We start from the raw sequence: 18033 nt of genomic DNA on the forward strand, positions 1-18033 counted from the left end.
GGTTTGCAATTTGTTGTTAGCTATAGTAAAGTTTACTTCCATCTCAAGCCAAGAGGGCCAAAAGTGCCAGAGGTTCGCATCATTACGGCTGCCAATTTTCAGTCAATTTAATCTGCCCCATGTCATATGAGCAAATGCTGAACACACTGGTTACTGAAAAGCTATGGATCCTGACAACATTCAGGCAATATTAATGAGATTATATTGCAGAACTTGCTGTACCCCAGTCAATCTGTTCAAGTATAGCCAGAACACTGATATCTAGCCATCAGTGTAGAAAGTTTTCAAGGCTTGGCCTTACACACAAAGCAGGACCAATTCAACTCAGCCACTAACTGTCCCAAGATAATAAAATGTGAGGCTGGATGAACACAGCAGGCCAAGCAGCATCTCAGGAGCACAAAAGCTGATGTTTCGGGCCTAGACCCTTCATCAGAGAGGGGGATGGGGAGCGGGAACTGGAATAAATAGGGAGAGAGGGGGAGGCGGACCGAAGATGGAGAGTAAAGAAGATAGGTGGGGAGGTAGGGAGGGGATAGGTCAGTCCAGGGAAGACGGACAGGTCAAGGAGGTGGGATGAGGTTAGTAGGTAGATGGGGGTGCGGCTTGGGGTGGGAGAAGGGATGGGTGAGAGGAAGAACCGGTTAGGGAGGCAGAGACAGGTTGGACTGGTTTTGGGATGCAGTGGGTGGGGGGGAAGGGCTGGGCTGGTTGTGTGGTGCAGTGGGGGGAGGGGATGAACTGGGCTGGTTTAGGGATGCAGTGGGGGAAGGGGAGATTTTGAAACTGGTGAAGTCCACATTGATACCATTAGGCTGCAGGGTTCCCAGGCAGAATATGAGTTGCTGTTCCTGCAACCTTCGGGTGGCATCATTGTGGCAGTGCAGGAGGCCCATGATGGACATGCCATCTAAAGAATGGGAGGGGGAGTGGAAATGATTTGCGACTGGGAGGTGCAGTTGTTTGTTGCGAACTGAGCGGAGGTGTTCTGCAAAGCGGTCTCCAAGCCTCCGCTTGGTTTCCCCAATGTAGAGGAAGCCACACCGGGTACAGTCGATGCAGTATACCACATTGGCAGATGTGCAGGTGAACCTCTGCTTAATGTGGAATGTCATCTTGGGGCCTGGGATGGGGGTGAGGGAGGAGATGTGGGGGCAAGTGTAGCATTTCCTGCGGTTGCAGGGGAAGGTGCCGGGTGTGGTGGGTTGGAGGGCAGTGTGGAGCGAACAAGGGAGTCACGGGGAGAGTGGTCTCTCCAGAAAGCAGACAGGGGTGGGGATGGAAAAATGTCTTGGGTGGTGGGGTCAGATTGTAAATGGCGGAAGTGTCGGAGGATGATGCGTTGTATCCGGAGGTTGGTAGGGTGGTGTGTGAGAACGAGGGGGATCCTCTTAGGGCGGTTGGGGCGGGGGCGGGGTGTGAGGGATGTGTTGCGGGAAATACGGGAGATGCGGTCAAGGGCGTTCTCGATCACTGTGGGGGGAAAGTTGCGGTCCTTGAAGAACTTGGACATCTGGGATGTGCGGGAGTGGAATGTCTTATCGTGGGAGCAGATGCGGTGGAGGCGGAGGAATTGGGAATAGGGGATGGAATTTTTGCAAGAGGGTGGGTGGGAGGAGGTGTATTCTAGGTAGCTGTGGGAGTTGGTGGGCTTGAAATGGACGTCAGTTACAAGCTGGTTGCCTGAGATGGAGACTGAGAGGTCCAGTCCAACCTGTCTCTGCCTCCCTAACCGGTTCTTCCTCTCACCCATCCCTTCCTCCCACCCCAAGCCACACCCCCATCTACCTACTAACCTCATCCCACCTCCTTGACCTGTCCATCTTCCCTGGACTGACCTACCCCTCCCTACCTCCCCACCTATACTCTCTCCACCTATCTTCTTTACTCTCCATCTTCGGTCCGCCTCCCCCTCTCTCCCTATTTATTCCAGTTCCCTCTCCCCATCCCCCTATCTGATGAAGGTTCTAGGCCCGAAACGTCAGCTTTTGTGCTCCTGAGATGCTGCTTGGCCTGCTGTGTTCATCCAGCCTCACATTTTATTATCTTGGAATTCTCCAGCATCTGCAGTTCCCATTATCACTAACTGTCCCATCTCTCTTCTGACTCATCAGTAAAGTGATGGAAGGAGTTGTTGACAATACTAATAAAAAAGACTGCACTTGAAATTGTGAACCAAATTATTGGATTAGTTGGATTATAACTTGAAATTGAAGCTGGATAAAATTTATTTTGAGGCAGAGATTTGATGACATTTTGCCCTTCATCCCAAGGCTAAACAAAAAGCCCACACCACTTTTGTAGAATTGTTGACATATGTGCTACTTGGTTCTATTGGCTTTAAACACATTGTAGGTAATATACCTGACAACAAAAGAAAAGTTGATTTGACAATTCACAGATATGACACTTAGTTCTCCTCCATCATGCCTAGTGGATGAATAGTAAGTTAAGTAGCCTCTCAATAGTAAAGAGTGATGTCATAGAGTAACATGATGAAGAACTTCTGGAAAGCTGATGATAAAAGCCTGATGTGTATTCTTTACAGTTCAGATTAATGTTGCATGCTCTAACCATGACAGATATTGAATTTTGGAATCAGTTAATGCATTCTGTAATCTAGTTTAATTTCTTTTTCTGGAATCTTGGCATAAGACGATCTAAATATTAATTTGAGAAAATTTTGAAAAGTTGTGACTAAATTAGCATTGTGAAATAAATACTCTGACAGCTAGAACACTTGCTTCTATGGCAGAGTCAGAAATTCAAGCTTATTTTTGCTGCATTTTGAAGTCTGCACAGACCTCTGAACCACTGTAAACTCCCTGGGATTCCTGTCAAAGGCTATTAGATTATCATAGTAATCATAATTAATGACAATATTTTTATGTAGCAGTCCTCCCACTCCTGCCTGTGAAAGTAAAATGAGCAGCAGTCTAAATTCTATGTACTCATCCTGTTGTCATATATACCTTTATCACCACTTTATTAAAATACAGATCTAACTAACTATTGACAATGTTTCTGCTTCAGTTGCTCTTTCAAGTTGTGCATCTTAGAACCACCACATCTTCGATGTAAAACATTTTCCCTAGCTCTGTCATTAATCTCTTGCATTTTAATATTACTGAGGAGGAAATGATATGTAAATGGGATCATTCTGGAGATCTTTTACAGTCAGCTGCCTTGATAGGCCCCTGCACGTTTGGATGCATCAGAGGAAGCTGTCCTTGGCACATCTGTCTCTGAAGGCAGGCAGTTATACATGTTACTTCATCTGTTGCAGCATTACCTGCTTATGATAGTGTTTCCTCACTTCAACCAAACCCATCTAAGCAACCCAAGGGCAGCTATCACACTAGACTGTCACTCAGCATTTCAGCAAGCCTGATTAAAAATGTAGTGATCTGTAAAACAATTACTTGAGACTGGGGAGGAGGCCTACAGGAAGATTCCTTTATGGGGAGAAATGTGGAGGCAGCAGGAGCCTACTGAAATTGGTCAGGATATGAATGTAATGAGCAATATTGCTACACTCAGTGATGAATAGTGTAGCCAAGTCATTCAACCTCTGTTCAGACTATGCATTGCATGGATCATGGCAATTTTAGATGCTAGTGAGTTCATACACAAAATGTCTGCCAAAATAATCTCTAGATCTGATCAAAGGAAACCCTGCAGAAATAGAAGAAGAGCCCGTTTAGAAGAATTTGCTCTGCTTTCTGCTTAAAATTAAGACATATGCTTGAGGGAACTCTTTTAACGAAACTTCTAAATTTTGATGTATCAAGGTTAATTTCAATTCTGCTATATATTGTCACAAAAATACAATCTCATTTACTTTTGTTTTAAACAGATGTTGTGAGAAAATGGAGTTAGCTGAGAACAGCAATTCTTTTCCTTTCCTCCCCTTCCCCAGTTAGACATATTCAGGTTCTTGCAATTCATTTTATTATGTAGTATCATACTTTGACACAACTAGGACAAATCAGAGGCAATTCAACTGAATTCTAATTGTCCTTGACCGTTAATGTAGGAGTTTCCTTTGCTGTGGAATTGTAATGATTTACAATGTTTTGAAGACACTGCTAGCTCAGATTTACAAGGGGAATTGAGTTTAATTTTCAACAGAGCACTAGCTGAGATTAGTGAAGATCATTATGTGCAAATACAATTACTTTACCAAATACAGGTTTGATAGATTAGAAATGACTTGAAATTTCCAGTGCTGCAAACTGGTGGGTGAATAGATTCATTGTCATTTAGATCAAGTGGCCTGTAAGGTGCTCACTTCAAAGTTTTGTTAAAAGACCATTTTTCTGTTTTCTTCATTCCAGTAACATTGTCCATGTCTACATTGAGGCTATAACCATCATTCTGAATTTAAGAATCATAGCAGAAGTGGACTCTTCCTTGACCTAGTTTTGTGTACTCACATTTTTAAAATGCATAGAAGCACAGCAGGAGCAGAAGTGGACACTTCAGCCCTTTGACCCTGTTTTGCCATTTAATATGATCATGGCTGATCTTAACCTGGTCTCAATTCCACTTCCCTACCTGCTCCCCATAGCCCTTTATATTGCTTTTCATCACAAGTCAGGCAGTCAGTGCCACAAATTCACAACCCTCTGAGAATCCTTCTCAGTTTTGAGCCTGCCTCTTCTCATTATACCTATGACCTCTTCTTCAAGGCTGAGGCACAAGGGGATTCTCTGTTCAACGTCCCCCTTATCAATCCCTCTTAATATTTTATACACCTCAGTCAGATCCTACGAACCCAGGCCTGCTGTGTTCATCCAGCTACACACTTTGTTATCTTGGATTCTCCAGCATCTGCAGTTTCCATTATCTCTTATTCAACCACTCCTTTTTAATTCTTGGGATCAACCTGGTGTACTACCTGTGAACTGCCTCCAGTGCTACCACATCCTTCCTTAAGGGAGAAAACCAAAACTGGATGCAATATTACTGGAGTAGGTTCACAAATGCCGTATATAATTATAACAACACTTCTTCTTTACTTCTGTACTCCAGGCCATTTTCAATAAATGCCAGGATTCCATTTGCCTTTCTTATTATATGCTGCACTAGCTAATTTCTGTGTGTGCATGTAAAATATGTTTGTTGTTCAGAATAAAAAGTTTGGGTAGGAGATATCATCAGTTTAATTTGTTGCTTAGATTTAATTATTTGAAAGCAAGCCATCTGGAGTATGAGGAAAACAGTTATTTAAAGTTTTGGCAAAGATCTGGAGCTCGGGCTGTGGGTGAAGTTGTTGACTTGCTCGCCGAACTGGCTTGTTCACATTCAGACGTTTCATCACCATGTTAGGTGACATCATCAGGGGACTCTGCAATGAAGTGATACTATTCTAGTCCGCTTGGAACTTATACTGTCTGGTTCTTCATGGTGAGCAGTGTCATTTTCGGTTTTGATCCGTCTGGATTTGTGTATGGGGTCCAATTCTATGTGTTTATTGATTGCATTACGGGTGGAGAACCATGCCTGTTGGGAAAGTCCAAGTCAAACATAGACACATACAGGAATTCCTAGAGACATGGTTTTCCACCCGTAATGCAGTCAACAAACACACAGAATTGAACTCCATACACAAACCCATATGGATCAAAACTAGAAGTGGCACTACTCTCCGTAACGGACCAGACAGTATAAATTCCAAGCAGAATAGAATAACATCACTTCGTCAGAGGCTCCGCTGATGATGTCACCTAGCATGGTGATGAAGTGTCTGAAGAAGAACAAGCCAGCTCGACGAGCAAGACAACAACAAAAACAATTATTATTTGGACACAATTTTTAAGAAACACCAATCAAAAAAAAATTGGAAAAGAACTTCCCAACAAAGCATTGATGATTAATAAATATACTTATTTCTTTCATCACTAGAAGTGGGTGGAGATAATGTGTGTTATCTTATGTCTGCTCTTGTGATGCATTTACAGGCATGGTGATCTCTGCATTTAACAAGGTTGTAGGGTGGCAATTGGAGAACGAGTTCACCTTTTATTCTCCATTATAATTGAAGGATAGCAGGTGGAAGGAGCATGGGTGAGATGGTCTGAAGGGTTTTAGGGGACAGTGTGGTAAGTGGGCGACATGTTGATACTATCTGTTGGAGGGACTATAAAAGACAACAGTAACTATTACATTTCATGTATGCTATGCCCTCGTGTCAGGTGTCACAGGTTGTGGGTACAGAACCATAGAGTGACATGTAGGATATGAAGGGATCTTAGGGCATGAGTTGGAATAGAACAAAAATGAAGTTGTTGCAAAAGTTCAGCAGGTCTGGCAACATCTGTGAAGGAAAAAACAGTGTTAATGTTTTGGGTCTGAGGAAGCGTCACTGGATCTGAAACATTAACTCTGTTTTTTCCTTCTCAGGTGCTGCCAGACATGCTGAGCTTTTCCAGCAACTTTGTTTTTGTTCCTGATTTGCAGCATCCACAGTTCTTTAAGTTTTTATGGTTAGAATGGGTTGGCATGGAGGGTATGACGAGTCTTAGTTGGATCCAGGGTTGAGTTGGCATGGAACAAACATGCAAGTGCTTTGGAGGTGGTGTGACTTGAGGCCTGAAGAGAGGATTTCTCATTTTATTGATTTTTAGAAACCTCCCAGTGCTTGAGTGATGAGGCAAGTTTTCGAGATAATGGGAACTGCAGATGCTGGAGATTCCAAGATAATAAAATGTGAGGCTGGATGAACACAGCAGGCCAAGCAGCATCTCAGGAGCACAAAAGCTGACGTTTCGGGCCTAGACCCTTCATCAGAGAGCTCTCTGATGAAGGGTCTAGGCCCGAAACGTCAGCTTTTGTGCTCCTGAGATGCTGCTTGGCCTGCTGTGTTCATCCAGCCTCACATTTTATTATCCAGGCAAGTTTTCTGCCTACCCAGCAGCCTCTGTACTCATTTCAGCCCAACTTCCAGGGAATTCCACTGACTTAGAATGAAAATCCAACTTGTGGACCACTTTCTGTTGATTGGGTTTACAAAGTTGGGAAATATCCCAACAGGAGTAAAATTTCAGTGCTAATTGTTGGCTGAAAATCATCATTGTACTACTGCTGTAATGCATCATAAATGTTTATCTGACTCACCCAGAGCTAATAGTTTTCATATCAGATATCATGAAGACCGCTAAATTAATTTGGGTGTAATGTCATTCCTCATTAAATGTCACTGTCAGCTGGCAGAATATCTTCACATATTATTTAATTGCTGTACAATAGTAAGTATAACAAATGTTCTTGAAGTATGTATTTCCTTACTTATTTTCTTAACAACAGTGGCCCATGTTTCATTGTGTCAATGACTAGATTGCTGTATTGAATTATTTATTTGCCCTCTAGGTTAAAAAAAATGACCTAACATGTGGATGGCATTAGCTATCAACTGTCCAAGGATGTTTCTTGGTAATGTGACAATATAGCTAACAACAATAGGAATTTGGTTCGGAATCTGACTTTAACTTCCCTGTCTGCTCACACCACAAATTATAGTAGCTTCTTAAGCCCAGTCAACTTAGTTGAAGAGCTGCTTAACCAGATCACGTATATCAATACATTGGCTACAAAAGTGGGGTAATCATAGAATCCTGGCAATGGAAATATAGGCTATTTGGCCCATCAAGTCAGCACTGACCCTCCAAAGAACATCCCACCCTATTGCCATAACCTCACATTTAGAATAGTTAACTCACTTAGCCTACACATCTCTGAATACTATGGGGCAACTTAATATGGTCAGTTCACCTAACCTGCACATCTTTGAACTGTGGGAGGAAACTGGAGCACCTAGAGGAAACCTGCACAGACATGAGAATATGTAAAGTCCATACACATAGCCTACCCAAGGCGGCAATTGAATCTGGATCCCTGGCACTGTGGGGCACCGATGTGAACTACTTTGCCACAGTGCCACCCTATAGTAGTGTGCCACAGTTCTTTGCAATAAACTCTTTTAATAATATTCACAAGTGCCCCCTTAGTCTTGCCAATAATTCTAAAAGGCTATCATCCTAATTATTATAATGTTCTTTGTCTCAGTGGCCTAGAATATATAGACATTATGTTACTGTTGTATAAGTCTGAGGATATTGTTTTCAATTCTGGACTTGAGAGAGGGTTTGATAGCCTTAGAGTCTGTTCTCCACAGACACACCAGACTGGTACTGATGAACACGTTTCTAGACTAAGACTATATTCCCTTGAGTATAGAACATAAAAGGTGTCTAAATTGAAGTGTTTTAAGATGGATAAAAGATTTGATTAAAGAGAAGACTTCTCCTCAGGTGGAAGAATTTACATAATTGCCATAAACTTAAAATTAGACCCATGCAGGAAGGGAGCTTTTAGGGAATGAGGTGTTTCAAATCAGCAGAATCTTCAGTAGGGAAATCTTCAGGTAACCGTGATTGTATGGAATTAGGTTTAGATGGAAAGAACATGGTACAATCCAGAATAAAAATATAGAATTGGAGGAGGACCACGTTCAGTGGCTTGAGAACAGATCTATCCTAGATAATTTGGAATTGAAGTTTAAAAGGCAAAGCTGCACAGAACGATTGTCTGCTTTGAAAAGGAGATGGTGCGGATCGTCATATTAGATGAAATAAAATAAAGTATCTGTAATAGACTTCATGTAAGGAGACATGCTAATTAATAAAAGCCTTCAAGACACATGACCATTTAATGTCCTCTTGGAACTGTCAATCTGATTGTGAATTTAATGCTTTCCCCTTGCACGCTAAAATAATGGTAGTTTGTTGGAACAGTGAAGCAATAATTCTACCATAAGGACTTGTTAATGGTGACAGGATTAGACAGAGTCAGCATGGATTTATGAAAGAGAAATGATGCTTGATGCATCTGTTGGAATTTAATGAGGTTATAACTGGTAGAGTTGATAAAGTAGAGCCAGTGGATGTCATTTACTTGGACTTTCAGAAGGCATTTAATAACGTCCCACATAAAACAGTAGCAAGTAAAGTTAAAGCACATGGGATTGGAGGTAGTGTACTAACATGGATAGAGAATGCCTTGACGAAAAACAAGTAGCAATAATTGAGCCTTTTTTCCAAGTGGCAGCCAGTCACCAGAGCAAGGCCACAGGGATCAATGCTTGGATCCCAGCTATTCATTATATACTAATGGTTTAGATAAGGGAACCAAATATAATATCTCAAAGTTTTACCAGTCTGATCCTGGGATGGCAGGACTGAAGTATAAAGAGAGACTAGATCAGTTAGGACCATATTCACTGGAATTTATAAGAAAGCGGGAGATCTCATTGAAACCTATAAAATTCTAGCACAACCTGACAGGGCATATACAGAAAGATGTTGTCAATGACTGCAAAATCCAGAAATAGAATCACAGCCAACGACGTCTGTAAGCTTTGCCTGTGTGCTGCTGCTCTGATATTTCCATGCACAGCAATCAGCATTGGCATGCCAATCACAGCATTATTTTCTGTTCCAGATGTTGCTGCTGCACACAGGCCTCAGAGGCCCATGCAGTAAAGAATTACAGTTGGAGAGAATGCTGGTCCAAGTCTAAGGACGCCGAATAGGTCATTTAGGACTGAGTTAAATGGAAATTTCTTCACCTTTTGGAATTCTTTCTCACAAAAAGTAGATGAGGTTAAAACATTGAATGTATCAAGAAGATAGACACTTCTTAGGGCTACAGGAATCAATGGGTACAGGGAGAAAGTGGAAACAGGGCACTGAGTGAGATGGGCAGCCATGATCATGCTAAATGATAGAGTAGCCTCAGAAGGTTGAATGGCCTACTCTTGTCACAATTTTCTATGTTTCTATGGTAACTTCCAGCTTATACCAACAAACAAAAATTGCAAGAGATAGGAACTGCAGATGCTAAAGAATCTGAGACAACAAGGTATAGAGCTGGATGAACACAGCAGGCTAAGCAGCATCAGAGGAGCAGGAAGGCTGACGTTTCGGGCCGAGACCCTTCCTCAGCAATGGGGGAGGGGAAGAGGCTTCTGAAATAAATAGGGAGAGAGGGGAGGCGGATCAAAGATGAATAGAGCAGAAGATAGGTGGAGAGCAGACAGACAGGCCAAAGAGGCCGGGATGGAGCCAGTAAAGGTGAGTGTGTGTGGGGAGTTAGGGAGGAGATGTCAGTCCAGGGAAGACGGACAGGTCAAGAGGGTGGGATGAGGTTAGTAGGTAGGAGATGGGGGTGGAGCTTGAGGTGGGTTGGGGGAATAGGTGGGAAGAAGAGCAGGTTAGGAAGGCGGGGATGAGCCGGTTTGGTTTTGGAATGTGGTTGGGAGAGGGAAGATTTTGAAGCTTGTGAAATCCACATTAATACCATTGGGCTGCAGAATTTCCAAGCAGAATATGAGTTGCTGTTCGTGCAACTTTGGGTAGCATTGTTGTGGCACTGCAAGAGGCCCAGAATGGATATGTCGTCTGAGAAATGGGATGGGTAGTTGAAATGGTTCGCGACTGGGAGGTACAGTTGTTTAGTGCAAACCAAGCGTAGGTGTTCTGCAAAGCAATCCCCAAGCCTGCTCTTGGTTTCTCCGATGTAGAGGAGACCACAAAGTGAACAGTGGACGCAGTATACCATATTAGTAGATGTGCACATAAACATCTGATTGATGTGGAAAGTCACCTTGGGGCCTGGGATGGGGGTGAGGTGGGAGGTGTAGGGGCAGGTGTAGCACTTCCTGCAGTTGCAGGGAAAAGTGCCCGGTTTGGTGGGGCTGGAGGGGAATGTGGAGCAGACAAGGGAGTCATGGAGAGTGTGGTCCCTCCGGAAAGCAGATAAGGTTGGGGAGGGAAAAATGTCTTTGGTGGGGTCAGGTTGCAGATTGCGGAAGTGTCGGAGGATGATGTGTTGGATCCGGAGGTTGGTGGGGTGGTACATGAGGACGAGGGGGATTCTGTTTTGGTTGTTATTGCAGGGAGGGGGTGTGACTGAAGAGTTGTGGGAAATGCGGGAGATACGGTCAAGGGCGTTCTCGACCACTGAGGCGGGGGGATGTTGCGGACCTTGAAAAATGAGGACATCTGAGATGTACGGGTGTGGAATGCCTTATCCTGGGAGCAGATGTGGCGGAGACAAAGGAATTGGGAATAGGGGATGGCATTTTTGCAGGAAGGTGGGTGGGAGGTGGTGTATTCTAGGTAGCTGTGGGAATTGGTGGGCTTGAAATGGCTATCGGTTTCTAGGTGGTTGCCATTAGATGGAGACAGAAAGGTCCAGGAAAGGGAGAGAGGTATTAGGGATGTTCCAGGTGAACATAAAGTTGGGGTGGAAGGTGTTGAAGTGGATGAACTGTTCAAGCTCCTTGTGGGAACACAAGGTGGTGCCGATACAGTCATCATTGTAATGGAGGAAGAGGTGGGATTTAGGGCCATTGTAGGTATGGAAGAGCGATTTTTCCACGTAACATACAGAGGGGCAGGCATTGCTTGGTCCCATGTGGATACCCATGGCCACCCCCTTTTTATGTAGGAAGTGGGAGGAATTGAAAGGGAAGTTGCTGAGGGTGAGGACGAGTTCAGCAAAGCAAATGAGGGTGTCAGTGGAGGGGTACTGGTCGGGCCTGCGGAGGGCCTTTAGGCAATTGCAAGCAGTGATTTGTTTCAACTCCGAGTCGGTTGCAATAAAAAAAACTGAAGAGCAGGGAATTTAAATATCATGACCCCTTGACATTTCCATAGAACCAATTAGCCTTTTACACATGTTTAAGTCCACTCGTAAAAATCCTCAGCCACACATAGTGGGAAACAATTCACTGCAGTGAAAATGTAATCAGTTTGAACTAAGCACTGAATTCAAGTGGTCATGTTAGGTTCAGGAAACTCTCAAGTGTGAACTTCATCCTGATTCCTTTCTAACATATTGAAAGTAAAATTTGTGGGAAATTGGATTAGGACTTCTGAATCCAGAATCCAGACACCATTTTTGATAAATCTCACAGTCACTATGGCCCTGCAAATCTCTGGGCCAGTGATGAGGAATGCAGTTTGTGATGGGGATTGAAGACAATAACTTCAATTCACTCCTCAATTAAATGGGGATAATTGCTGCTCAGTCAATGCTAGATGTGGAGTAAGCAGCCTCACAATTTTGAGGTGGGTTGAAAGACGAGAGAATGGTGAGATCGAGCTGGGTATTATCAGTGAAGAAATGGAAAGGAGCAATTTGATTTCTATAAAGGAGCAATCAGCCTCTTAACAATCTTGCAAGTGGCCATTCCTAATTCATATTTCAACTCCTTTATCAAGATCGTCAAGATGGACCTGAGCATGCTTTTAATTTTAGAATCTTTCAAAGCCACTTTGGAGATTCTTTAACATTGAATTTCTCTGCCGAAAATCACCTGAGTGTCATAATCAAACACACAAACATCAGAAGCAGCATGGAGAGCTGCAAGATTAACATTTCTCTCTTCTTTATAAGATGCAACTCATCAAGCTATCCCCGTTGCAATGGGTGTGGTTGTGCTAAACTATTGATTGGCTAGTGCCGTGAATACGCTGACAGTGGAGACTGGATAGAAACTGTCCAAGGTAACAAGGTGTAAAGCTGGATGAACACAGCAGGCCAAGCAGCATTCTAGGAGCAGGAAAGCTGACGTTTTGGGTCTAGGTGTGTTCATCCAGCTCTACACCTTGTTATCTCAAATTCTCCAGCATCTGCAGTTCCTACTATCTCTGAAACAATCTTAGCCCAGGCAACATCCTGGTGAATCCCTTCTGCACCCTATCTAATGCAATCACATCCTGCAGATAGTGCAACAAGCAGCCTCTTCAGAAGGTTCTAGGCCCGAAACGTCAGCTTTCCTGCTCCTCTGATGCTGCTTGGCATGCTGTGTTCATCCAGCTCCACACCTTATTCTCTCAGATTCTCCAGCATCTGCAGATTCTATAAAATGTCTAAACTGTTGTCACGTAGAAACTTTATTGTTGGCATATTTACATAGAAATATCAAGAACTACAGATGCTGGAGTCAGAAACAACACCATAATGGAGCTGGAAGAACACACCATGCCAGGCAGCATCAGAGGAGCAGGAAAGTTGACATTTCTGGTTAGGGCTCTTCTTCAGAAATGTAGTTATTTTTGAAGTGACAGGCAGATTGTTACTGTACTTCACCATTGAATTCCCTGATACAGCACTTCCTCAAGCTGACAGATGATTTGTAACATGACAACATGTCAGATTCCATGTTTTCTACATTTTCAGTTATCAGTTCCTTTGCAATAATCCTGAAATTACAAAGGAAGGAATGTCAAGAGTCTTTTATTGGATAGAAGTGTAACTTTCAAATGTAATAATTACCGTAGCTAACTGCTTTAAGATACCAACTACGTTAGGACCGTTCAAGTTACTGTTGTCATGAGATAAGTCTCAATGTTTCTTTAATAGTTTCTACGATGAAGTTGTTTGCAAACTAACATAAACTCAACAATGCATTTAGAATATACCATGACTTGTGAGAATAAGGTTAAGATGTTATTATCCGACTTCACGATGAGTGAGATCCTTGAAACATACACCAACCTAGGAATAAGAATTTTTAAATAGTGACTTCCATACCCTCTGGTAATGCCAGTAGAATTTCCGGGAAATGATTTAGTCTTGATTTAAAGTCCATAGTAGGCAAACATGATAGCTAATTTGCTCGCAGCAAGGTTCTTTTTAATTTGTTTGTTGAAGTGGGCATTGTTGGCACGGCCACTATTTATTCTATAACTGAATGGTTCAGCCATTTCAAAGGGCAGTTAAGAGTCATCTCCATTGTTGAGCCTCTGAAGTCACAAGCAGGCCAGGCCAGGTAACAACAGCAGATTGCTTTCCCTTAAAGGATATCAGTGAACCAGATTTTTGATTTTGCAATCGACAGTAATTAAATGTTCGTCATTTAGTTAACCTTTTTTATTCCAGATTTTTAAAATTGAATTCAGAGGTCACTACATGCCATGTTGTGATTCGAACCCATGTTCCATAACGTTAACCTGGAACTCCGTGCCAGTGTCGTTACCACTAGCTCAGAATACTAGGAAGAAATACAGGCAAAGTTTGATTTCTTCACACTTTATTAAAGTTATTCCCTTATGTCCTGTAAAAAAAAATAGAATATTTGTTTAAACAGTGTGAAATTTGCATTATTTGGGGGAGGCAATGACCTCGTGTTATTATCGCTAGACTGTTAATCCAGAGACACAAGAATGTTCTGAGGACCCAGGTTGAAATCCCACCTCAGCAGATGGAGGAATTTGAATTAAGCAAAAAAGAAATCTGGAATTGAGAGTCTAAAGATGATAGTGAATCTATTAACAATTGTTGGAAAAACCCATCTGGTTTACTAATATCCTTCAGAGAAGGAAATAACCATCCTTACCTGGTCTAACCTACATGTGACTCCAGACCCACAGCAATGTGGTTGACTCCTAGGGATGGGCAACAAATGCTGCCTAGCCAGCAGAACCCTCATCCCGTGAATTAATTTTTAAAAATTATTGATGTTCAGGGCAATTTAGATGTGCTTATAGAAGATATGCAGAAAGTTAACGCACTCATATAGCAAGTAATAAGGAAGGCAAATAAGACTATAAGAACTAGGAATAAGAGTATGCTGTTCAGCCCCTTGAGCCTCCTCCCCATGAGTAGGATCATGGCCTAACCAACATTCCTCAATGTACTTGCCTGCCCTTTCCCTTAAATCCTTAATTCTTCTACTGATCAAGAATCTAGCTATCTCAGCCTAAAATAAAGACACTCATCAGCTCGATTTGGCAAGAAATTCCAAATGCTCACAACCCACTGACCACATTTGACGTGGGCATTGTTTAAAAGCCTACTGATCAGAGCTCAGCACTGCCAGGAAGGACAATGATGGCAAGGTATGGAACCTTTGGATGACGAGGGAGATTGTGAATTTAGTCAAAAAGAAAATGGAAGCATATGTACAGTTTAGAAAGCTAAAATCAGACAGAGCCCATAAGGAATATAAAAGAAGGCAGGAAAGAACTTGAGCCAGAAATTAGGAGAGCAAGGAGAGGCCATGAGATGACCTTGGCAAATAAAGTTAAAGAGAAACCCAGGCATTTAAACATACATTAAAAGAAAGAGGATAACTAGAGAGAGGGTAGTGTGACTCAAGGGTAAAGGAGGGAACTTGTGCTTGGAGGAAGAGGTTAATGGTGAGATCCTAAATAAGCACTTTGTGTCAGTGTTCATCAAGGGGAGGGCATGGAGGATTGTGAGATTAATGTGGGTCTTGCTAATATGCTATGGCTTTTTGAAGTCAAGAAAAAAGTGGTGTTAGGTTTCTTGAAGAGTTTCAAGGTGGATAAGTGTCCAGGGCCTGAAGGGATCCATCCCAGAGTTTGAGAAAAGCCAGAGGAAACTGCTGGGACCTTGACCAGGATCTTTGTATCCTCTCTGGCCAGTGGAGACGTCCTGGAGGACTGGCAAGTAGGTAACGTTGTTGCTCTGTTCAAGAAAGAAAATGGGGATAATCCAGAAATTTATAGATCATTGAGTCTCACATCAGTGATTGGGAAGCTATTGGAGAGGATTCTTGGGATAAGATTTATGCACATTTGGAAAAATCTTCCTCTAAGTAGGCACAGTCATCATGGCTTTGTGCAGGCAGTCATGTCTTACGAACTTGACTTTTCTCTGAGGAGGTGACAAGGGCAATTGATGAGAATATAGCAGTGGATGTTGTTCACATGGATTTTAATAAGGCTTATGAGAAGTTAGCTCATGGTAGGCTTAACCAGAAGATTAAGATGCCCACGATTCATGGTGACGTGAACCTTTGGGCTCAGAATTAGCTTGCGCATAGAAGACAGAGGATAGTGGTGGAAGATAACAAAGTGTGGAGCTGGATGAACACAGCAGGCCAAGCAGCATCTCAGGTGCACAAAAGCTGACGTTTAGGGCCTAGACCCTTCAGCAGAGGGTCTGAGATGCTGCTTGGCCTGCTGTGTTCATCCAGCTCCACACTTTGTTATCTTGGATTCTCCAGCATCTGCAGTTCCCATTATCATGGATAGTGGTGGAAGGATGTTTTTTTCTGGCTGGAGGTCTGTGACGAGTCATGTTCTGCAGGAATCCATTATTAGGACCTCTGCTATTTGTGATTTAAATAAATGACAGTCGTAAATGTAGAGGGTGGGTTAATAAATTTGCAGACGATGCCACTCGATGGAGTTATGGATTGTTTCAAAGTTTGTCAAAGGATATGGATCACTTACTGATATAGGTTGAGAAATGGCAGATGAAGTTTCATATGGGCAAATGTGAAGTCTTCACTTTGGACAATCAAAAATTCAGGGAAAGTATACGGTTAATGGCAGAACCCTGAACAGCACTGATGGACAGAGAGAACTTGGGATCCTTGCCATACCTCCCTGAAAGTGGCCACACAAGTAAATAGGATGGTAAAAAAAAGCATAGAGCATCCTTCCCTTTATTGGTCAAGGCATTGAGTACAAGAGTCAGCAAGTGATGTTGCAGCTCTATAAAACTTCAATTAGGTTTCACTTAAAGAATTACGTTCAATTCTGGTCACCACATTACAGCAAGGATATGGAGGCTTTGCAGGGGGTGCTGGTATGGAGGGTATGAGCTATAACAGGAGGGTATAAGCTATAAGGAGAGGCTGGAGAAACTGGGGTTGTTTTCACAAGAGTGATGGAGGCTGAGGGGAGACATGATAAAACTTTGTAAATTTATGACATACATTGATAGATTTGACAGTCAGAATCTTTTTTCACAGAATTGAAATCTCATATAGTAGAGAACATATGTTTAAGGTAAGAGAGGGAAAGTTCCAAGGATATGAGAGGAGTAAGTTTATTATGAAGAGAGTGGTATGTGCCTGGAATGTGCTGCCAGGAGTATTGGTTGAGGCAGATACGATACGTGTTTAAGGGGCTTCTAGGTAAGCATGTAAATAAACAACGAATGGCGGGACATACCCATGGGCAGGCAGAAGGAGTTAGTTTAACTTCGCGTCTTGTTCGGCACAACATCGTGGGCTAAAGGGCCTGTTCCTGTGTTGTACTATTCTATGTTGATGATGATGATTCATGTTCTGTGAATGGGCCAAGGAGTGGAAGATGGAATTTAATTTAGGTAAATGTGAATTATTGCATTTTGGTAAATTGAGCAAGGGCAGGATTTACACAATTCATGGTAGGAGTGCTGTGGAATGGAGAGATCTATGGGATTCAGGTACAGAGTTCATTGAAAGTTGTGTCACTGGTAGAAAGCGTGGCAAATAAGACATTTGGCATGGTTGCCTTCATTGCTCAAACCATTACGTGTAGGAGTTGCAACATCCGTGTTACAGTTGTACAGGATGTTGCTGAGGCCATGTTTGTAGTACTGAGTACAGTTCTGCTTGCCCTGCTCTCGGAAGGGTATTATTAAATTGGAAAGGGTGCAGAAAGGATTTACAGGCATGCTCCCGGGAATGGAGGGTTTGAGTTATAAGGAGAGGCTGGGTAGTCTGGGACTGGTGTGTAAGAGATAGAAGGGTGATCTTATAGAGGTTGATAAAATCATGAGGGGCATAGGTAAGGTGAGTAGGAAAGGCCTTTTCCCTGGAATAGGGGAGTTCAAAACTGGGGGGCATAATTTTAAGGTGAGAGGAGAAAGATTCAGAAGGGACCTGAGGGGCAACTTTTTCACACAGGCTGGTTTGTATATGGAATGAATTGACAGAGGAAATGGTAGTTATGATATTATAATGTTTAAAATACATTTGGATATGAATTGGAAAGGTTTAGAGGGATATGGACCAAATGCAAACAAATGGGACTAGTTTAGTTTGGGAAACTTCGTGAGTAATGGCGATTTGGGCTGAAGGGTCTCTTTCTGTGCTGTATGACTCTATGACAGCTAGGGTGCAAAATTCAAAAGCAGAACCAAAAAGGTGACTATGTCTGGATTACTACCTAAGTCATGAACTAATTGGTACAGAGTTGACAAAAGCAAAGAAGTAAATTTGTG

At 42.6% G+C, this 18033-nt stretch overlaps 1 protein-coding gene across 6 annotated transcripts in view; it reads left to right on the forward strand.

Annotated features, from left to right (window-relative positions):
• The window catches only part of rims2a (regulating synaptic membrane exocytosis 2a), a 908436-nt gene that overhangs the window by 399562 nt on the left and 490841 nt on the right, over positions 1–18033 (forward strand). The window lies entirely within an intron of this gene.

This window comes from Stegostoma tigrinum, chromosome 5 (genome assembly GCF_030684315.1).
Source record: "Stegostoma tigrinum isolate sSteTig4 chromosome 5, sSteTig4.hap1, whole genome shotgun sequence".
In the NCBI taxonomy this organism is placed as follows: domain Eukaryota; kingdom Metazoa; phylum Chordata; class Chondrichthyes; order Orectolobiformes; family Stegostomatidae; genus Stegostoma; species Stegostoma tigrinum.